This window comes from Rhagoletis zephyria, unplaced genomic scaffold (assembly GCF_001687245.7).
Source record: "Rhagoletis zephyria isolate East Lansing unplaced genomic scaffold, Rhagoletis_zephyria_1.1 Rzeph_scaffold_02412, whole genome shotgun sequence".
Taxonomy (NCBI): Eukaryota; Metazoa; Arthropoda; class Insecta; order Diptera; family Tephritidae; genus Rhagoletis; species Rhagoletis zephyria.
In genome coordinates, this window is record NW_016159496.1 from 47390 (window position 1) to 72176 (window position 24787).

Sequence of the window (24787 nt, forward strand, 5' to 3'; positions counted from 1 at the left end):
ATATTTGACTTACAAACGAAATACGGGCAGGAATTTTAAAATTTCAACCCTGTTTGTGTGAAGTATTTTATTTGAATCAGTATTTTTCTTTTAATCAATCTATGTTAAAAAGTGAAGTGAAAATAAAAAAATATTTTGTCAGAACCAAAAATCCTAGCTACAGCCCTGTACGTACATATGTTTTGAAAAAGAAAAAAAATATTCCATAGTTTATTTACTCACACATGCAACTGTTCATTTGAAATTGAAAACAACTAAAAAAATTATGTTTACAAAGCTGTGCGAGTACAACTACTTCCGGCCTTAATTTTTCCAAATAATTAATTCACCGACCACCGGGCATTTTCCAAAAGTAAATAAACATTTTTCATCTGATTTCACAGACTTTGCCTTTTTGTTTTCTTTTTCTATATGCTAACTTAGGCTATCTGCGCACTTGTCGTCCAATCATAGTTGCGTTATCGTCTCGCCCTGAAATTTTGAGCCGAGCACATGCATTTCAAAGAAGATCTGCACACTCGTCGTTATCGGCTAGCTATCGGCAAATCGTAGAAGTTGCAGAAACGGATAACTACGGCACATTAAAATTTTTTGCATAAAATTTGTGGAAATTATTAAAAAGTGGATAATTGCAATTAAATTCAATAAACTTGAGAGTTTTAACTAGAAATATGATGTGAAAAATTATGTCTAGAATTGTTGCAGCACAGTCCATATTTTAAAAATTGCAGGTTGCTGTAAATATTTCGCGAAAATATCGACCAGAAAATCAGAAAATACCTGCTCCAAGTGAATTTTTAGACGCCAAATGAATTGAAATATAACGACCGTGTGTGCGAAAGTGTAGTCGTCATGTAATCGCAAAGCAACTACGATTGGGCGACCAATGTGCATAAAGCCTTAGTTTATTAACAATGCTTTGCGATGATTTAATCTTTCATTATCGCCTAATTGTGTATGTATTTACCAATCACCCGCACCGCTTTTCCCACGCACTGGCGCTTTTGCTAATACCCTCTCGTCATTTCATTCACTTCATTAGCCATCGGGCCTTAATGGCACTGACTCTTCCTCTTTTATAAATAAATACTCGAAGATATGTGTGTAGTGCGGTGTGTGTCAAAATGTATGCGATACTCAGATCAAAGCATTGCTCTTTGCTACTTGTGCGATTGTGCGCAGACAAGTTGGACGGACAAAAAGATATTTAGCGAAAATATTTATTTGAGAAATTGGGTAATTTGTAAAAGCTTCACGCGAATATACCTTGCTGGAAATTTTGTGGCTCAAGGTAATAATTTTGTGACAAAAATAACTGCATATGCATATATAAGTACATACATATGTATGTGTCTTTCATTAATAGTTAATTTTTTAAAACTTAAATTGAAGTGCATTTAATTTGTTGATTTTAACCTATTGAATATACGCCAAACTTATTATTCGCCTAGTAAGAACAAAACAAATTAGAAAGACCTTGAAAATTTTTCAATTCTCTTTTTTCGCGAAATTTTTTTCTTAGCTGGGTTTCGAGCTGTTTCCGCAAGCAATTATTAATTTAGTTTTGGTGGATATTTACTACGTGGTGCCTGTGACGTGTTTGCCGAACACATTTCTTTTTGATTTGGATTAAATTTTTTCATGGAAGGCGGATGCCATGAAAGAGAATTTAAAATAAACTTTCAAAAATAGGTAGCAACAATTTGCTAGAATGAAAAGTTTAGCGCTAAAATTAAAATAAATTATTACCAAAATATTATTTGTCGTTAATTTATTTTTTTTTTGCAAAAATATGTATGTACATATGCCTACGTGCATGTGTATGTTGCTATTTATCAGCATTCAGTAGAAATTTTCCACCGATTTGAATAATTGACTAAATTCTTCAATCAAATTTATTGGCTGCATTTTTGACACATGTGCCGTTTTCCATTTAGACAATGTTTATGTATTAGACCGGGTCGATTCGCATACAATGAAAAAAAATTTGTAATTTAACCCCTAATTAAATCGGTTAACTCCTTTGGGACCAAAGGTAACCTTTTTCCCAAAATGTTTTGCGCTCGTGAGAATGTTGTATGCTTTTGGAGGTTTTGTTATTTAAATTTTATCTTCAAATTTTAGAAAAAAATATTTAAGCACAACATTTTAGGAAAAATACTTAAAAAAATATAGGAATTTTTAATCAATTATTAGAAAAAATAGTTTTTTTTTAGAAAGAAACTAGACAATAGTTAGGTATAAATTAAAAAAATATAAAATATTTTGGGATTTTTGAAAAAATAATAATTTTTTTTTGACAAAACCTAAAGATATTTTTATAAAGATTTAATATGCATGTACATCAGAATATTTTTTGATTTTTTTTTTCTATTAGAAAAAGATATAATTTTTTAAGAAAAAAAAATATATACCTATATTTAAGAAAATAATTATTTCGCCAAAATCATATGAAACAAATTTTTAGGTAATAAATATGTAGATATTTATTGGGAAGAAAATTTTTTTTTGTAAAATTTTTTTATTCGCTAAAATAATAATTTTGATTGCATGAATACATTTTTTTTTACCAAATATAAACATTTTTGGATTTTGGAAGAAAGCAAGTTTTCAAGAAAAATATAATTACTAACCAAAGTTAAAACAAAAACCTTGCCGAAAATTTTAAAAAATTTGTTTCGAAATATTTTTTTTTAATTGCTCTTAAAACAGTCTGAACTTCCTGACTGAAGTTTAAACATGAAACATTGTCGAAAGTGTATTTTTCAGGACTATCTATGTATTCCATAGATAAGTAATAGTTGCTTTCTATTGAGTCGAAGGGCATATGATTCCAAAGGCAAATATACTATGTAATATATTTCTGAAGATTAATGGCATTATTCATAAAAATAAGATAAATTTAAAGACCTCTATAAAGTGACATTCATTTCATAAAATTTTTCGATTTATAGAGCAGCTAAAATCTTCTTTGTTTTTTATGAATTTGAGTGTAAATGTGTATGAACTTCTTTTCTGTCGTTTATATGTATACCAGAAATGTTTATGACTACAAAATCCTGTAGAATATAAGGTATAAGGTTTAACTACCAAATTTTTTATGGCAACCCAGCCTAATGTATGCATATTGATTATTTCAAAAAGTAATTTGTCACAATTGCAAAACACTTTGTCATACATAAGTATTTTAAAAGCTCTTATCTGATAAACTTTTGCATTTTCATCTATCAGCGCTCCCATATATATACCTTCATAAAAGTGCCAGTACGTATCCCTGCAGTAAATCGCGCTAGTTCAAAACTAGCTTATTAAGAGGCGGTACTGGTTCTCGATCTATCCCAACGCAAAGCTTTCAGCTGTCTCTTTTTACATGGTGATATCCTATGAAGTGGAAATTGCCACCTGTACAGAACTTTCGAACAAGTTCTGAACTGGTTCCATTTTTCGGCAGTTCTGGGACAGTAAGTTTTTTGTGAGAAAAAATTTTTAAACTAAATTATTGGATTTTTTTTTCTTTTTTAAAAATGTTTCCGTTTTGGACAGATCTGCGACAATAAGTTTTTTATAAAAAACAAAAATAGTTATTATTCGATTTTTTGATATTTTTCAATTTTTTCTGTTCTTTCACAGATTGCATTTTATTTAATTTTTGTATTCTTTTATTTTATTTATATTAAATTTGATCATTTTCTCTTCAATTTTTAAGCGGCAACCAACAATTTAAATTTGTTAAATCTGAAAATCACAACTGCCTCCACGGCGATTTGAACTCCCGACCAACGATGTTAGAGTCGGAGGTCTTCCCGCTGAGCTATTTTAGTATTGTAAGAGAAGTGAGAATTTGTGCATTTACTTCTCAACAGAGCGCAACTAGCACTCCGAAAATTTCAACTGTCTCTCTCTGCATCCGTTTTGCACTAGTTCAGAGATAGTTCTGAAATGTGTAGGGCGGAACTAGAGCTTTAACAGACTGTCTCTAAATTTTACTGCAGGGTATACTACATATACACACGTTCACTTCCCCACCCAGATCTATGGGAATTAAAAATATGTTCATATGTATGTATGTATATTCATGGGTTTTTAAAACTACTTTTTCTCTGATTAGAACATTGCTTTTTAGGGCTACTGTACATATTTAGTATATAATTGCAAACACTTGCCTACTCTTCAAGCCTCTTAATTATGCAGAAGGTTTAAAATTGTTGTTTATAGAGGCATGTGTGGAGCAAGAAATACCGATTACTGTTGCCTTGCTATTTTTTAAGCATGTGCAGAGAGAAACACTTTTATAACTTTCATCATTTTTCTTTGAGGATTTTCTCGGATTTTTGGAACCGCTCAAATACTCTCGGGTCTTAGGATTCTGTGTGTTTACCACTAAGGGATTTCTGATGAAGTTTTGTGATTTTTTTGCAAAGTACTTCCGTTTACATTTTCGGGGTTTTTAAAGATCTTTTTTCGTTGCGATTCTTGGAATATGTTACCTCACTTTGGCTTTCCAAGACTCTTAAGAGTTTTTTGGAAGTTTTCGCAATTATTTCAAGGGCTTTAGTAATTGTTTCGGTAGTTTACTGAGCTTTTGGAAATTTCTCAAAATTTTTCGAAATACTTTCGGAACAACTCGTGACTAAGAGAACTTTGTTTACAATTTTTTAAAATCTTAAGGGCCGAAAAGTGCTTTTAAATAAAAACTTTTTTAATATTATAAATGCTTTAAAAATATCAATGTATCAAACAAACAAAAGCTTGTTTACAGCTACGCCCGCGTTAAGGTCGATTTAACGTTATGATCTCAAATGTTGTAAAAAAGAAAATAAATGATGTTACCGAAAATATATATATATATTTTTTAAGGTAAATTTGAGTTGAAAAAAAGTCTTTTTTTCAAGCTAGCTGCACTCAAAGTAGAATTTGTGTTTGTACATTTTAAGACATAAATTTGAGAATCAATTACGCAATCGGAAAATAGTCAGCTGAAAGTTCTGGAGACTGCATTCATGCTAGGTTTATGGAGCTTCTTATTGACTTCATTTAATGCAGTAAGCAAGTAAGCAAGTGAGTTGTAACCGACCCTCGTGGAGAATTCGATCAGTACGAAAATAAAGCTCTCTCAATTTCCACAATTCAAGAAAAAAAAAAACATTGACGCAGTGTAGAAGAAATTAAAATGTACCATTTGGTGAAAATGTCGGTAATGCTATTCAATTGAATGGCCGTGACAACTTCCGTGTGAATACTTTCATAGTTATCTTGGAACGTACTCTAGCAGAATTGACAAAAAGGCGCGAGGCATATCAAAAAATCTACCGCAAATTTTCTCTCCTCACTGACATGAAAAATTTGGCCAAACACTAACATATGTGTTAGCGCCAATCTAATAGTAGTAGTAGTAATTACCAGGATATTGTTGAATAAAAAAATTATTTAAAAGATTTGGTGCACTGTAGAGCAACAATATGTGTATTATTTAAAAGAAAAAGTTCTGTAGAGTTACAAAAACTTAATTTTTTTGCACCAGGACGAATAAATGTTGAAAATGTCCTTTTAAAACTTTATCCTTGAATATCCTTGGAAATTTCCAATATTTATTTTTGAAAAAATATATGTCAGGGACTAATATGTAAACTAGCACATCCTCGAATTTCATCCTTTTAACTTTATTAGTTTTAGATACAAAAATTTTACACTTCTCTTTATAAGATATTGATAGTTAAAATATACATAAATGAAGATATTAGAATCATTACACTGTACGGCACTCCGTTGGGTATTGGACCAAACTTTTTTTTTAAGAGATTGACTCATAGGTAAAATAGTAATTTCTCCGTTTTTCGAAACTGGTCTCCAAAATCGAGATATGGGCCTTCAAGTTCGAAATAGGATCTCTGGTAAAAAATTATTTATTTACTCTTATTTAAATGGTTTATAACTTTTTTTTGCAAAACTTATATTACAGGTGCTATGAGGGGGCAAAGGTCGGGTCTTTGAAAAATTAAAAACCTTATATTTCAAACAATTTTGAACTGAGTTTTAAAAAGTTGGTATTGTAACGTAATTAGACCCCCTTCTTCTCTTCTGATATGCATATTTGTATACTTTGTATGTAAAAATTTGAGAAAAAACATTTAAAAGAAAAAATACATTTTTTATAAAAAAAAATTGTTTAACAAAAATATTACTAATCGATTTTTAGTTCTTTCTTCTGATATGCGTATTTGTATACTTCGTGTATAAAAATTTGTGAAAAAAACACTTAAAATGAAAAAATACCTTTCTTATAAAAAAAATTTAACAAAAAAATTACTAACCGGTTTTTTAAAATTTGTTATCGTTGTAAAGCCGATTAAATACCCTTTCTTCTGATATGCATGTTTGAGTACTTCGAGTATAAAAATTTGGGAAACAACACTAAAAAGCAAAAAATACCCATTTTTATAAAAAAAAATATATAAAAAAAAAAATACAACCCGATTTTTTAAAACGTGATATCGTTGTAAAGGACACCAGAAAACTTATACTTTCTTAATCCCAAAAATTTCAATTTATATACACAAAGAAAAAAATTTTATTAAAAACTTTTTTCCCTCTATATAAATTCCACAACCCCCACAATTTTGAAATTTTGAATTAGAATATTTAGAAAGTTTTCGGCTATGCAGTTTTGTAACCAGCCACAACCTGTACAAAAAAAAAAATATAAAAAAACTAACGGTAATTTTTAACAACTTTGAACTTGCACTTTCTCATACTACAATTGAATGGAATACATGGAGTGCATGCTTTCAAAACAGTTGTTCAATAAAAATTTGACTGTGAATTAAAAAAATCACATTCCTCGTCGTTTGTGTTGTAAAGCTACTCGTATCAAGTGCAATAACTTCAAACATAAAGTGAATTAATTATCATTTAAAATTTTTTTTTTAGTTGGTGCACCTTATTTCCACCAAAAAAAAATAACAAAAAATCTTTGTAAATACATATGCGAGGATGCACGAGCACATACATATGTACGCAGTGGCGGATTTATCGTACAGGCAACATAGGCTGAAGCCTAGGGCGGCAGAATTAAGGGGCGGCAAAATTTAAGACAGCTAAATTAAAAGAAAAAAATTTATTTGGATTCAGCTGCACTTGAAATTGTGTTTGTGTCTGTAAAATATTATTAATGATTCATCTCATTCAATACAATTCAAAATTAGAATTACGCTGCGAATTTTTCCTTAGTATAGCAGTCGTTGAAATTTCCATTTAACTTTCATTCACGCGGCTTAGAAACCTGACGGCGCGCCTGCGCGTGACGCAAAGAAACAGCCGACACGCTGCCCCGAGAACGAGAATCATCTAAAAGGTTACCACACTTGACAACACTGCCGAAAAACGAGCGTGCATTTTCGAGAAAATTCTTGATTCCAAGCCCACCAGTTTTTCATAAGTGTATCATAACGTGAATAATCTGAAGGTCAGCTTCCGTCGTATGTCAAATTAGGCAGTGTATCTGTGTATGGTCTTCTGTTTGTCTTGCGCGAGGTCAAAAAATCTTCCGGATGAGCGATTTTATTTTGTATACTCGCATAGCGCTACTTCAATGTCCTGATAATTGGATTCTACTTGTCCAAACCTCTAAAGCATTTCAGTGCAGTATACATCTTGTTTTACTATATTGTAATAAAGCACTGACAATAACAATCATATTTGATATATATATATATTTTTTTTTTTTCGTGAAAAAAGGGCGGCAAGTTATGAATTGCCTAGGGGCGGCAAATATTTAAATCCGCCACTGTATGTACGCATGTAGCCACTGGTTTATGAACAACCAATTCATTATTTACACAGTTGCAACTCGGAAAAAACATGACAATTACACGCTGCGCGCTTGAGTATTCACACCCATTCAACCACTTATTGATTGCGCCGATCATTCATTGCCTCTACAAATCCACCGTCAATAATCCGGCACAATTTTCAGTTTTGTTTCTTACTATCTTAATAGAAAAAAATTCAAAAAAAAAAAATAAGTTCAGCGTCACTTTAGTTCATTGCAATCGGCAAATTGTAAATAAATCCAAATTGCGATACGTCCTATCCTCCTATTACTTACATGCTTATGAATGACACAACACATCGCTTAAATGACGTAAAAAACTAGTCGTTTTTATGTAAAAAAAACACCCTAGGAATTTTTAACCAAAGTAAGGATGTTATTGGCGTTGAGTGCGGCGGATGATGAAATTATTTTATGGAATTAAATTTCCAAGCTGTAGAGATTTCATAAGGAAACTCTTACTTTAAGCTTTTTCTCCGGCAGAGAAATTTGTTGGTAAAATATGGGTCGGATGCTTAAGATACTTGCAATAATGTATGGCCATTCCAGCCGAATAAAATCAGCTTTGCACTTACTGCGTTTTAAGTTTTTCGTACGATTTCTTTCTCTTGTTCATCAACAGCAACTAGTTTGTGTAGTCTGGGCTCTTAAAGGCCCTCGTATCACTCCACTCCACCTAATCAACGCGTTTTATGTATTTGCATTACAGCTTACCTGTAGTTTTCCCTCAAAAGTGAAGTAGAAAGTGCAGCAAGTATCCAGATTTTTAATGCGCATTGAGAGTAAAGTTCCTGTGATCATCATTCATGCCATCGCCTTAACCTCGGTTAGGTTATTGCTTATTGTAAATTTATTCAGGGCGGCCATCAGATGATGATGTCTTGGAATAAAATGGGGCATATAGCCAAATCGTACACTCAGTGAACAACGCGACACTTCAAGCCCCCTTTTTCCACACAACGGATTTGCAGGCGTAAAGGGCAGGCGAAGTAGGTTAGAGGTGGGCGCTCCTCGTTTCCTTTGAAAATAGAACCGTGAACGTATTTTCCGGATTTTATTTACATCAGTTTCTTTATACCAGGTTTTCACGGCCCTTACGGCACTTTGTACTAGTAGATCACATAAAGCTCGGGGATGCTTTCTCATTACTTTCAGCGCGAGTTCGTCAACGACAAGGTTGTTCTTAAAATCAGCAACTCTCAAGTGTGTCGAGTTTTTTACTCGACATTTGCCTACAAATGCAGTTTTTTTTTTCTCAGTCGAAACACAGTAAGAGCTGTTTGGAGGACGATGAGATAGGAGCAATTCATTATTTCTCCCACTTTTTCGATACTAAAATTTTAATTGTGGTTCAACTAAGTATGATGAATTTTTCTGATAAGCCTTATTTTTTACATCTCTATCTGTTGGATTTTTCACAATATATGTATACCATTCACTGCAATTGTCGATTGTCGGTATAAGATTTGGCATCACATCAAAATGGCTAGAAGAACGTGTTGAGATGTCAGGCATTGCTTGTAATGAATAGCCGACCAGGCGTAAATAATACACATCGCTTGCTTGCTTAAAAAGTGTGTTAACTCAAAATTTTTCATATTTTATATTATAGATTAAAAATCTTCACAGATCAGATATACTAGCAAACTTAAAGTGTAAGCAATATTTTGTATTAAATTGTTTCGAAATACCACACTAAATCCTTCTTTGCCACCAGGTTTAATATCAGCTCAGATATGTTTTTTTCATTTTCTGATAAAATTTTGAGTAAATACATTCTTGAAGAACATGTGCGACATATGTACATATGTACATTACGGTGGTCCAAAAAAAAGTTAAATGTTATCTCTCACGCCCAAAGATTTTTCTAAATAAAAAAAGAATACCCGTATTTTTTTGTCAAAAAATTAGCAGCAATTTAAAAGGAAAATGATAGTTTTTTTGGTTTAAAATACAAAAAATTTTCATGGTCTTTGAGGCAGTTCTAAATATCATTTGTTTTAACAAGAAATACGTGTATTTTCATTTAGAAAAATCCTAGGGGGTGAGAGCTAAGAGAACATTTTTAAAGTTTTTCCCCGCAAGTATTTTTGGGCCACCCTTATGTACATGCATTCACAATTAATACACCGTACCGCTGTCGGCTGTTTGGTCGCTTGTTGTGCGTTTGCAATTATGGAAAAAAGCATTTATCTGTTCTTTTTTTTAATTACGAATACATACTTTTTTTTGTTTTTCTTGCAGCTTTTTTATTACACTTGTTGCATTTGTTGCTACTGCACCGACTGCTGTTCAGTGGCTGTATTGTTGAGATCGCGCGCGCACACTTGAGATTCATGTCACGCACACAATTATTATTATTTTTTTTTTGCCGCTGGGAATTTGTAGTTGGGGCTCATTTTTGTTGTGGTCGTTTTTACATAGTAAAGCCTTAATTGTTATAACAGAATTTTTAATTAATTCATTTGTAATTTGGTCGGTACAGCACACAAGATTGCCAAAAATCAACGAACTGTAAATGGAAAAAAGATTTTTAATTAGCTACAAAAAAAGGTTTATAATAGATCAGGGAGAAATTTGACTTTTATTTTTTAATCAACTTCAAAAACAGAAGGACGTTATTCCTTTTGGTATACGGAGAATATTATTTGCACAAATTTTGAGGTTAAAATAAAATTTCTGACTTAAAGAAAATCTTCGATTTTGGTTAGGGGAATGTGTGTACTTATTAGGTGCTTTCAAATTTATTTTCCATGCATTTACCTTTCCTATTATTTACTTTGGTACATTTATCGATTTCATGGAATTTTTTTAATAATATATTTATCGAACAGTGTATGGTGTTTTTTATGATTTATCGATGCTGCACTATCGTTATTTGATTATGCATTTATATTTTTTAAATAAATAAAAATTTATCGAAAATTTACAGCAGTCATCAACTTTTTATGACTCTTTGAACTAATAAAAAGATTTTCATACAAAACCAAATAATCTTCATAAATGTGGCAACCCTATATCTAGCTCACCACAAATTCTAAATGTTTATGTAGTTTACTTGCTTGGAGGTAGTCTTCCAATTGTTTATAATCCGTATTATTTGCTTTTGTTTTTGTGCGCTACACGATGATGCGATTTGGTTGCTATTGTTGTTCGTTGTTGTTGCAGCTGTTTTTTTTCGCTTTTAAAAATACATATTTTTGCTTGTTGTACACTTGTTGCGGTAATGAGCCTTTTACGTGTTGCCGCCACTCTAGTAAACCAGCGCCACAACTAATTTGGATGCTGCGTGCCGGATGTATATACATATGTACATACAAACATATGTGTATAGCTATCAGCTACTTAGCTGCAGCCGTTGCAAATTATAAACACGTTCCAAAAATGTTGGCGCATTCTTCTATGAACACATGTGTATTTATAGGTGCAGCAAATGCATACATATAATTGCATACATGTATGTATGTATGTAGCGTACTAAAGCTGGCATGCGGCGATATACTTATGTAGATAAGTTGACGTATGCAGCGCTTAAGTAGCTACAAATATGCTTACTGTACGCACTTTCAAATTGCTTTTTGTATACTTACATATCGTCGTTTAAAGTACAAACCCGCGCATCGTAATTTTGCAAAACCTCGTAACTGACATTTGCTGCCAAAAATTGGATTTGCTCACACAAGCTCTTGGCTCAATCCTTATCCATTCGTTATGAAATGTACTAGCCAGAAATGTGATTGCTTTATAAAAAAGAGAACAACCTCACAAACGCGGTTTTGCATTTTGCTGATACGCGGTTTTGTACTTTAAACGACGATATGTACCTATATGACACATCAGCGTACTAACTCATATTAGTCGATTGTAGATACTTATGTATGTAAGTAATTATATTATAATTTCTCACAAAAAGTTGATATTTCTCCAAGCGGCTCATAAAATCATCTCTAAATAAATCATAACAAACGGAAAACTTGAAGCTCAACACAGAAGCTTTTAAAAATCGATTAAACTAACTTTCATGTAACTATAAGTTTTCTTGGAACGTTTTTTCCATCCACAAAAAATAATTTCGAGAAACCTTCTCACGTCCTGAGATACAAAATTTAAAAAAAAAAAAAACACTGAGACTTAAAGGAATCAAATGCTTAAGTAAGTTAAAAGTGGGTTTAAATACCTTGCTAACGTACCTTTGAAGCGTAAATCGTTTTCGAAATGGTTCACGGTGGTCCCCGACCATCTTTAACCCCGACCAGCTTGCACCTTCGATTTTGTTTTTCCATACGGTTCAGGAATACTTCTCAAACCTATTCCTATATCGCAGAAAATCGAAAAGTGGGAATTTAGCTCCCAATATATTTTGCTGTCAATGCTGCCTTCTCGGAGACTGTTTTGAACGCGCAGCATACCCGAAGCGCACATACTCTGTAGTTGACTTCATACCGCAGAAGTACGATGAGTATTGCAATGCGTTGTACCAAACAGGCGCCCTATATAGCAATTGGCTCTTTACAACACTTGCGAGCTGTTGCCATCGACGTTGCTTTGGTCCACGCGTGTTTAGCATTATCCGTTTTAAAGCTGCCGCTAACATATAAGCTTTTTTATTAGCTTATTCCAAGTTGGTTTTGTGGACAACCTCTTATCTAGCAAAATCCCTAATCCCTGTTCGCTAATTTTTACTTTGACCTCTTCTAACTTTTTCCTGCAGGAGATGAGTACCGCCTCCGTTTTCTGCTCCGCCAGCTTAAGGCCAATTTATTTTTAAGCCACGATTGTATGGCTTCTATTGCTTTATTGCCTTCATGGCAAATTTCGTGTAAGTGTTTCGCAGTAACCACGACAGTTGTATATAACACGTTCAAGGACTTTTCCCGCCAAGTCGAGCAGGCATATGGGTCTGTAACCGGAAGGTTCCGTTAGAGGTTTACCGGGTTTAGGCAGCAATACAAGCATTTGACCCTTCAAAACTTATGAACATGTTCCCTTAGCTAGCCATGCGTTAAATAAGTCCGCGAACGACAATGCGAAATTGGTGATAGCCAGCTTCAAAACTAAATTAGGGATACTGCCTAGACTGGGAGACTTATTATCCTCGAGTCTTTTTGCAGCTTGGAGAGCTTCGTCGCTGGGACCTTATCAAATGAGCTTAAGAGCTCCCTTGAGGTAGAGGAAACCAGTCTCCTTTGATCGGGAAAAATTGTGTCTACTCGGTTTCTAGGGACATTATGCATGTTGGGATAGCTTCCTTTGTGACATGAGGTTTTTCAACGCAATTTAGTTTGCTGATCCCCAAGAATTTTTCTCAGCGTCGCCGCAAAGCTCATGAAAGTATTGACACTTGCTATCTTTTATTGCTACCTTAAGTATGTGTCTAGTGTTAACACCGGAAATCGTGAGATGCTTGAAGCGGATGCAAAATAAGCATTTTCGGCCACTCCCTGGCGAATGGCGATCTTAAACTTTCCCTATATCCGTGGACTTCTGGACCGGAAACCAACTTGTCACCTTCATTGATAGCAAAACTTTCAGCCCATAAAACACTTTCGAAGTCGAGTTCAAATTTCTATACATTTGATCGTCTTTCGCTCCCCTACACCAAAGGCAATTTTTGGTCGGGCAATGTGTGATGATCATAACAGCTTGAATGGCAATTAAGCAACGACCAATTATAAGTTAGGACTGCCACAAATAGCGCCATCTGTGTGTGGCTAGAAGACCCAGTCTGGTTACTGAACTGACGAAATGTGCAGCAGTCCAAAAGCGGACACCTGTGGGCAAAGGAGCGCTCCACACTCACTTTACCCAATAGTTTCAAGGTCTGAAGTGCAGAAGACCTTGATAGGAGAAAAGGCTTACGATCGAGGAAGTCTCCTGATTCTCTGATGTCAGTCAGGTATAAAAGAAGAGGTTTCTTCTTGTATCTGATGTCAGCCAAATATTCAAAATGTCTCACTTTTACGCCAAAAATACATACCTTGCTATTTTACACTGCTCCATAATATATTTACGTACAAACATACGCACCTAAAGAAAATATGTGTTTTATTTAAAGCAAAAACGATATCAGTTTGCGCGAAGAAACAATGAGTGCTAGTGCAATAAGAAAACTACAATAAATAAATTAAAATTCCAGCGTGAAGAATTTGGGTCACTTGCGCATCTTCAGCAACAGCTTCTCTTTTCATTATACTCGTACTGATAATTGCATTATTTAAGAAATAAATTACATGCTTCAACTGCCACACCATGCAACAGTGACAGCGATAATGGCAACGGCAGCAGGCGTGGCGATGGATGGTAGGTCGCTGCTGTCTGGATGTGGATGCTGCGAGGCGAAAATTTCAGCAAATTAAAATTGTTGATTGCTGATCTCTACCTCAGCAGACAAAATCAACGCAATTAAGCGAAATAAATTTCAATACGCAGAATGTGTCCAACTGAAAGCATAAAAAATAACAGCGAATTGTTTAATGTATTGTAAAGCTCTTACGTTTTTGTTGTCTTTTTTTGTAATCAGCTGCGCCGTCATCAAGTGATAAGTGCGCAGTATGCTTTTAATTTGTCCGCTCGTATTTTGGAATAAATCAAAAAAATAAAACTGCGAACTGTACCAGAAAAAAAGACACACACAAAAAACTCAAATTCAAAATTCCAATTAAAAAAAATCACTGCTCAAAACTGGTTTCTGGCCACTACACTTTTTGGTTTTTGCTTTTGCTCAACTTATCCTGCTCAAGTGCTTTGTAAAGTTTTGCTTTCTGAACTAACCAAAAAACAAAAAAAAAACCAAGTCGAGTTTGTGGCAGCAAGCCGTATAGCATACATTAACCGCATGTGCAGCATACTTACTCACATATGTATGGATGTAGGTACTTACATATCTACTTGTAGTATGCACTGGTATTTATATCTCTTATGGCGCATTGAATAAGTGGCTGGACTAGCTCTTACTTACGATCGGCTGCTTCTCAAATCAGCTTTGAAATTGCGCACAACATGGCAGGTGCTGTCACTGATGAACGCTTGGCATGCAGCATACATACCTACTCACAAACATACTTGCAAACTTATGAACGCACTTATATTCGGTTTTACATATTATATATACTTTTCGTTAACATTTTGGTTTGTTAAACTTAACACTAACTTTTGTACCCAAGCAGACATGCTCGCATGTATGTATGTAATATGTATGTACGTCATATACATGAGCACCCGCCTCTTAAATGCTACCCTTGGGCGTTGATTATACACAGCGGCGCTGCGGTGATGACGTTGATGATGATGATTATGCTGATTATTTTTTAAATGTTGGCCATCATTTCATGGATGTTGTTGGCCATCGAATCCTGTCACACATCTCAAAAGTGGGTTAAGCTGTCAACATGCATACGTATCGATGGTCCTCTGCAATAACGACACAACTCAAAATTTCATATATTTCAATAGAGAAAATTAAAGATTTTGTTTTTAACAATAATTCCGGATTATTTGCAGTCATTATGTAAGCTTTCAAATTGTGACTTTTTCTAAAGATTTAATAAGTTTACGCTGCAAAAATACGAAATAAGTAACAACTCGTAAGTAGTTAAACGAAAAAAATTCAATTTGTTTTGAAAGTGTCGTTAGTTCCCATAAAAGTATTGCTGAATAACGGCACAGAACGAAAAGTGTCGTTGTTTCCCATAAAAAATTACAAAAGTTTTAACTGAAACTATGAAATTAACAACGGAACAAAAAGAAGTGTCGTTATTTCACATAAAAAAAATTACCAAGTGTCTTGCTGAAACTATGAAATGAACAACGGGATAATACGAAAAGTGTCGTTATTTCACATAAAAGTATGACTAACCTATCGGGAGTTTTTAACTTATGCCAATATTCACCATAAATGTGAACATGCGCCACTGTTCAATAGTCAGAATTGGCTACTTCGGTTTTGTGGCAAATGGCAAAACTGCTCTTCTGCCGGATTGGTAACAACTAAGCCTATGTCGATTTGCCACAGAAATGGTTATTATAAACCTAATCCGCTATATAACTCAAAAACATTTAATTTTGAGTTGTGCCGCTATTGCAGAGGACCATCGATGTGTATTTTAATTTTTTAAACAAAAAAACTAGCACCAAATTTAATGCGAATAAAAACGCACGGTGTCCATAGATGGGATGAAAAGAGAAAGCAGATTCTGGATTAAAATGTCCAACCAGTCACAATGGACACGAAAAACTTTCATCACAGAGCGCAGATTTTCGTAATACAGGCATGTTTGACCTAAAGGCTTTTTTCACATTCTAACACAATAAATTGAAAACAAAGAGATTTTAGTTTACAGGGTGTTGCAACGAAACTTTGTAGTCTTTTAGTAAGGATTTTGGAAGGAAAAAGTTACATGGCTGTGTGGCAAAACTGATACGTACATACGTATGCATACAACAAGCGGAAGACATCAAAAATGAAGAACAATAATAACAAATCTACGAGTAATCTGTTATGAATTCTGCAATAGCTAGCAAACGGCTTTAACAATAAACAACGAATCGCGAGTACAAGCGAAATCAACAAAATCTCAGAAAATCAACAAAATCTCAGAATACTATTTAAAGCAGAACAAATACAAAAGAGGCAACTCACACATTTTGCTCTTATTCATACATAACTAAATATGCATCCACTATTTATACACAAAAATTTAGATCGGCATTTTGCTGTAAGGTAAATGTGCGCTTCAATTAAAAGTACAAAGTGCATAAACTACGTAGCAAGCAGGGAACTGTACGGCAACTATTTTATTTGCAAACACAACTAGTTCGTTTCACTTTTAATGCAATTACTAATTAAAAGTGTACACACGCTTATTGTTTGTAGAATGTTTTTTTAATGTTGCTGAGTAAAAATTTGACACAAAATCTGCCTTATGGCTTTAAGTAATAGATACGCATGGAAAAGTAAACCAATGTATGTATATACAAAATATTCAAGAAACACATGTTAATTGGCCTTTAATTAGTGCTAAACAGAGTTTGGAAAATTAAATATAAACACTCCAACATATTTGCTTTACTACTAATTAACTTGAAGCTAAAATAAATACAGATATTTATTAGTATCTAATTACTACTGCAGCGCAAATATAAGTACATACATTCACACATACCTATGTCTATACTAGGTATTTATGTTAAAGTATAGTCTCTTCTATAAAATTAAATAAAATATAAAAAATATGATTTAAGACGAAAGCAAATTAAATGAAAAATAAGTATTTTTTAAGCAAAAAACACAACCGACTTGAATTCTCATATAAAATTTAGGAATACCGTTTCTTCAAAATCAAATGAATGGATCTAAACCAAATTAGTATGGTACCACATTTCCGATACAAACAATAATCATCGAAATCGGTTAACGTGGTACAAGGTTACGCGGTTACAGACATAAAAAGAGAAGTAATCCTACGAATTTGAAACGTCCTCATTTTTACCAAGTCGGTTAATGAAAAAAATAAAATAATAAATATAATAGTACCTCTCTTATTCTTGCATTATTTGTATGCACATATGGATATACATATACATATATGTATGTACCAGGGTTGTTGCGAATATTCGCATTCGCAACCGCGGAACTTCCGCATAAATTTTAACATTCGCATTCGCAATAATCAAAGCGGAGCTTTTGCGAATGCGAATATTATGCAAGTGCCTCAAAAAATATATCAAAACACATTGAGCGCATGGAATGGAACAGCAAAACGGATTTGATGGCTTATGGTACCGACAGCGGTGAGTAATTAATTGTGACTGCCTGCAACTAGGAAAAGTCAAGCTCAGCTAACTAATAAAAAAAAACGAATTACAAGCTATTCATTCCAGGTGAACCTTTCCAAGAGGTCACCCGGGAATTAAGCAAATCTGAGACCATTATCGTCCGTGATTGAAATAATTGCAATTATTATAAACAACGGGGTACGTTTTTAACAAAATAACAAGATTTTAAACTAATTCTGCTGACAGCCACGACTTTCAAAACAGAATTTTCTTCGAAATTTTCATTCCTACAAAATAACAATTTATTAGCCATATCCACCAGTTCACAACTTCGCGACGCTATAAGCTACACATTTTTCAAACCAGTCACAGAAGACAGAATTAAAAATGAATTACAAAAACTAAAATCGAAAAACGCTGATGACGTAACCGGTTCTCCAAATTCTGAAACAACCAAAAGAATTGGTTCTCCAATTGGAACACAATGGTGTTTAAACGGCGATCTTGCCATGATGCTAGATTGTGTAGATGAAAGTCAGGAGGATGCATACGACATTTGCAGCCCCGATGCAATTCTCGAATTATTGAACCGAAAAAAATAATAACTGAAGTTCTCTCAACTGGTGCAGCGTCAATCGAAAAGAATTTACAACTTTGTAAAGTTTCAAGTTTTTCAAGTTTGTCGCCTCGAGCGAGTAGTTATTTAATGGCGCAGGTTTGATTTACAACCGATAGGAAACAGGCTGTAACCCGAAAAAGCAGCAAAATTACTCTTTCTTAAATACAATGGTCCAACTTTTTAATTTAAGTACTAAATAAAAAAATATATAAAAAATTACTAAATTTTCCATTTTTATTTACCTTAATCACCCAATGTACCCACCAAAAAATATTTCCTAAAATACAGTGAAACCTCTCAGAGACGGACGCTCCTATAAGCGGACACATTCTTGGGAACGAACAATTTTTGGTTTTTTCCATACAAAATGCTCTCCCATACACGGACTTTCCGATAAACGGACGCGGACACTCAAAAATGTCCAGTTATGAAAAAAACTCTCCCATAAGCGAACGCGAAGCTCTAACAAGCGGTAAATTTTGTTTTGTTTTTCGGTCAAATGTTGACTCTTGCACTTCAACATATGTATATGTACACAAGAACATAGTCCATATTCAAAAATATTTTCTTTTCTAGGAAAAGTGTTGCCTTTTCGTTTCCAATGGTCAATGAGATTTGTCGGTTGGAAAGAAAACGCCATAAATTTGAATATATTTTTAATTCACCCTGTTTCTGTCTATTGAAGAATAAATATTATTTTAATTTAGAAACCCGCATTTTCAATTTTTTAAGTATGAATTTTAAATTTAGTCTACGAAATTCCTATAAGCGGACTTCTCTCATAGGCGGACAAAACAGGTAACCGCATATGGGAGCTTTCACTGTATTTGACATCCGGATTCACATTCGCATCCGCGGATGTTAGCTTTTAAACATCCGCATCCACATTCGCACATCCGCGGATATCTAAAATTCCACATTCGCCACATCCCTAGTACGTATCTGCATATAAATTATCATCTGTCATTATCGAAACTTGCGCAGGTGTCACTTTAATCAACACTATTTGCAAGATTGTATTTACGTTCAATTTGGCAAATGCAAATGTAGACCAAATGAAATTATGTGAAATTGGTAAATAGAAACTATAAACAGTGACTAACTTTCGCCGCAAAGTATAACTAAATCTCACAAAGTGTAATTTCCTTGTAACTATTTAGATATGCAGTAGTTTGTGTGCGAATAAATGGCCAGTGGTCACTGTGCTGAACAAACCAAACTAATGTGTTAAACTATGTACATTAGGGTGTCCCAGATTTTTATTATTGGGGGAAGTGGTATGCTTATGATTTAGGCATATTTTTTCTTTCCCTTCACAAATCTTCAAAATGGATAAAATAACTGGATCTGCATAAAAGAAATTAAGTAAGCTGCGATAAAGACACTCAGACCAGCCAACGACTAACACGATATGTCTACTATAGTTACATTAGTTTAACTTCTTAACCTTGGGCTCTCGTCATCAAATAACAATTAACCATTGTTAGTGTACTGTACGTTATTTATACCAAAAGAAAAAAATGTAGATAACTGTATGTATTTTAAAATTCGCAAAAATAAACTCCCCGCCTCTTGTATTGGCACACCCTTATGTACAAATGTATATTTACGTATGTATATACTGCAAATTATAAACTTCTACGTAAAGAGCTATCAAACAGCAGCAGGTGCTAATTGTAAGTTTATATATTTCTAAAATTTTTGTAAATACGTCAAAGGTTATCCGGGTGGCAATATTTCTGATGAAATTACCCCAGTCGGTGGGAGTATAAATTCAGCATGGATACAAAAAATTTCATATTCCTGAAATATGCCCTAAGTACTTGGGTATTTCAGTCTTACTGGAACATTTTATCTTTATATTTGCTTTATACTTACATATGTACATAGCTATATCGTATCTTCTATAGTTTGTATGCCTTGCCCGCAGTTGTTATTTATTTACTCACTTCTGATTGGCACATTTTAGTATAGCCTTGAGCTATTCCAATGATTCAGTCTTAATCTCATCAATCGTTGCACTTCCTTTCGTCCTTTCGTAGCTATCTTCATTTTTGGTAACAGGAAAAAGTCGGAGGAGGCCAAATCAGTAGTTCCGAACGTTTTCTTTTGATATAGCTTCTCGTGAACAGAGCGTAATTTCGAGGTAATAGAATGACTATTGACCGTAATACCTTGTGGTAAGAACTCTTCTCGCACTGTGCCACGGTAGTCGAAGCAAAACCTTGACATTAGACCGAACTGAACGTGCTAGACGATTGGCCTTTGGTTCCGACACGATTTTTTAACCACTTGAAACTTGCATTTTATTATACTAAGGGCGTTTTCTCAAGTAGCTTTTAAAAATTTATCTGATATTTACATACATATTTTGAGAATAAAGTTTATGTGTAAAGGGCAGATATATTTTAAAATCAACTTGAGGAAACGGTTCTAAAAGGATAAGTATGGGCAATAAAACTTCAGTTTGAGGATTTTTTGATTTTTCTAAATTTTGGATAAAGGTGAGACTTTGATTTATATGAAGCAAGGTGTGTATTTTTTTTCGTACAAAATTGAGGCAAGCATCGTTTGAAGAAGCAATTCTTCTGCTATATATAGGGTAATTTTATTTATTTTACATAGCATTGCATTATAAGATATAACGGTTTATTTACATGGAAGGAACTCGCGAAAACTTCTCAAAATCAAATATCTTTTGCCTATAAATCCATACATTTATAGGAACAGTTTTAATGACAACCCATGCAAGTCATGACTCTCATTAAGCATTATTAATTGTAATAGCTTTAAAGCAGCTCGTGAAACTGTATTAAGAGTAGTGTACATACAAATGTATATAATATCTATAACATGTATACGCACTTACCGAATATTAGTTCATTTGTTACGAATACTTTGTAAATAAAGGCAGATTTTTGTTCAGGAAATGTATCCTTTGCCTGAACTAATTTTCTAGTCATAGTTCTATAATTCCAAGTCTAAAGCTACATTCCCTAAAGCTAAAAAAAAATCTTAGTGAAGGAAGTTTTTCCAAACCCCGAATAATTTCCTAGGAAGTCTAGGATTTGTTTCATAAATATTTCTGCTGATAGGTAAATGCATTTAAGTTGAAACTTAATTTGATCCATTTCCATATAATTTGCATATTTATATTCTACCTTAATCAAAATTCTACGCAAACGAACATGATAACAATAAAATATCTATTTTCATCATACAAATGGGGATATTCTTGCAAGTAATATCACATTGAAATGTAGCATCATATTGAAGTATACATATGTATACATATATATACTTCAATATCACCTACTCTTCTCGAATGCTGCTGCTTACATGGCATTTAATAATTCGCAACATACCCTCATGTACTTTATACCTATGTGCGCACGCCTTAACTTATGCATCATAAAATTATTGAAATGTTAAAGCTCGCTTTCTCACTTCCCTTGCAGAGCTTAAATTTGCAATTCACAACGATCTGTAGTCACTTAATAAAAACCTTTCTGCCTTACAAATGTCGGTAAAATGCCTCTTTTTGCTCTGTAAACTGTGTATTTCCAAACTTATTATACACGCATACAATATGTGGGTGTGTTTGCCAATATTGTTGTTTAACTTCGAATCAAGACATTTACGCTTTTTGGTTTTTCAGCCTAAAAGCATGCACGCATACGTAAAAACATACATACATTCATACATAAATTAAATGTTTGGATACGAAAATGTTTACACAAATGTCGATGATGATGATGATGATGATGACAATGGTAACGATGGAGACGATGACGACGTTGCAATGACGACAAAAAACTCATAATTTCGGGCGTGAAATTCTGTGTTAAGGAACCACTCGAGTATGTCTGTTTGTTGAGCAATAACAATATTTATAGCAGATGGCAATTTTACCTTGATGTTTATTCATTCACTCAGCTTATTTTGGGGTAGACATAGGTTTAATAAAGATAGCTGCATACATACATGAACTTGTGCATAGTATATGTACATACATATATGAATTTATTCAAACATGGAAAGTAAGGGAAATATTCCATACGAAAAAGTCGAAGGGACCTCTCTAAAAACGGAGAGGAGTAAAAAATCTTAAGTAAATACTGCGAAGGCAAAGTTATGTATGTATGTGAACTTAGCAAGAACAGAAGAGGGCTCCTCTGCTTTTTATTTAGCGATGTGCATTTTTTCTTCCAAATGGGATGCGCCACGCTCCCTTTAACAAACTCCTTTACATATGTCCTCATACCAAATTTTAAGTTCGTGTGACTTGTGGTTCCGAAATTATAGCTGATAAAAAATCCCACGCCTATGGGATGAGCCACACCCTCTTTTACAAACTCGATTATATATGCCCGCCTATAAGCATCTACCATTGACATGTCTGCAAACCAAGTTTCAAGTTCATGTGACTTATGGTCTGGAAGTTATGGCTGATTAAAAATTTCACGCCTATGGGAGGTGCCACGCCCCCTTGGCGGATCCCATTTTTTTTCACCGTATTATAGGCCCAGGTGTCATGGCAATACTCTGTCAAAATTTTGTTCGATTCTGTCCGTCCGTTTAGACTGCAACCTGGCACATACCTACATACATACATATATACATTCATACATACTTTCACAAATATATAGTAGATGTATTATCTTTTAAGACTTACACCAAAATGTTTGGGAAAAAGTACTAAGATTTACGTGAGCTGGACCGATTTGAAAATACCTCCAAAAATTAAGTTTTTTATGAATAAAAATATTTACTTAAAGTTTTTTTTTTTAAATTCCCTCAAATGAAAACACGGTTTAAGCTTAAAAAAATTGAATAGAAATATTTGAAAAAATGTAAAAAAATATTTCAACGGAATCGTAATAATGAGATTTTTGATGTTGTTTTTTTGCTGATGTTTTGACTTTTTTCAAACATTGGTATAAGAAAAACTTGAATAACTGAACCTAAACTATTCCGATTTAGACTTGCGAGGTATCATTGGAAATGTGTTTTCTCACCCTTTTTATTGCTCATTCAAAGAATGAATAAGAAAGGTAGAATGAACGAGCGTCATTCCAAGTTGAATTAAGATGTGTTGGTATTTGAAAAAAAACTTGGTGAGTGAATGAGCTTTTTTTCGCACATATAACAAAGAGTGGGAAAATATCTTTCTACTGAGACCCCATAAGTCTAAATCAGAATAATTTTGGCCCAGTTATTCAAGTTTTTCGTAAATCAATCTTTGCAAAAAGTTAAAAACAGCATCAAAAATCTCGTTATTACGATTCCGTTGAAAAGAATTTTAAATATTTTTTGCAGGTTTTTTAAGCTTAATCTGGTTTGTCATCTGAGGGCATTTTTTCAAAAAGTTCTTTAAGATATTATTTTTATTCATAAAAAACTCCATTTTTGGAGGTATTTTCGAATCGGTCCAGTCTAAGTAGATCTTAATGTTTTCCGGAATATTTTTCAGACGTCTTCAAATATAATAAATTTCGTAAGCCCGGTCGAAAAACCGCAAACTTTTTTGGTGATGCAGTCTAATGTACATGTGTATCATATGCAGATGAATTGCACATCTTTAGTGGCCTTTATAGTGCATGCTAACTAAATACATAATTGTCATGAAGGTAATAGTTAATCTAAAATAAGTATACAAATCAAGAGTACCAGAAATATTATAGTAATAAGCACACACGCTGAAAACAAACTAACTTTTTTTGCGACATCGTCATGTAAAGGCAGTCAGTTGAAAGAAACGAAAAGTGGTCGAGTCAATCCTAGTTTAAAAATAGTGGACTCATAGTGGCTTTGTAGTTAGTTGAGTTCCCTACAGCGTACAATTCGAAATACATACATAGATGTGTGCTTTCATGTTAGCCTTCAAGAATCCAACTCCAACAATTTTGTCAAGGATCAGTCATTTTCAATTCTATTTCGTTTTATCTTTATCTACATGTCACTGTGTGTTGGTGTTCTTGTGGCTGCATTTTTGCAAGGACATTTCTTTCTTCTTAATTTTTTCTGCTTTAATCGCATATTTGACATTTTTACGGTGCGTACACATTTGACGAATAGCTGAATGCTTGATTTAAGGTACAACCAAACAGGAAATAGTATGTCAGTGCATGTGTATATATCTATCTAAATATGGATGTAAGTTAGAAGTTGAACCGAATTTCCAAACATTTCATAAATTTAAGAAGCAAAGTTGCTTTAGCAATCGTAAGTACAATGAAAATGCGAGAGTAGCAAGCTTTTCATCTCTTAAACAAAGAAATACTTTGAAAACTTTGAGATTTTCTTGAACTGGCGGGAATACCTGTACTGTTTTAGTATTTTTCTGTTCGTTGGCTGTTATCCTTCATTATTATACCTTTATATATACAAATATATGTGTGTACACATTTATGTCATAGCGACTCCTTGTAAAATAAACGTATTTGAGGCCTCTTTATTTACATTTCTTTTGTATTTGACTTTTACTTCGTCGACTTCTACATTTCTCTTTGTGACGGATGTCGCAAATAACGTCTGGCGCATCCAAATACATTTGTTCTTATGAC

The 24787-nt window shown here is 33.6% G+C and overlaps 1 long non-coding RNA gene across 1 annotated transcript; it reads right to left on the reverse strand.

The window, feature by feature from the left end:
• Nucleotides 1-2273: 2273 nt before the first annotated feature.
• LOC108366820 (uncharacterized) lies at nt 2274-23473 on the reverse strand. The gene is made up of 3 exons (XR_001848162.1): nt 23372-23473; nt 19321-19323; nt 2274-2306 (listed from the first exon to the last, which is right to left on the reverse strand). It is a non-coding gene; the product is annotated as an uncharacterized LOC108366820 (long non-coding RNA).
• Nucleotides 23474-24787: the final 1314 nt, after the last annotated feature.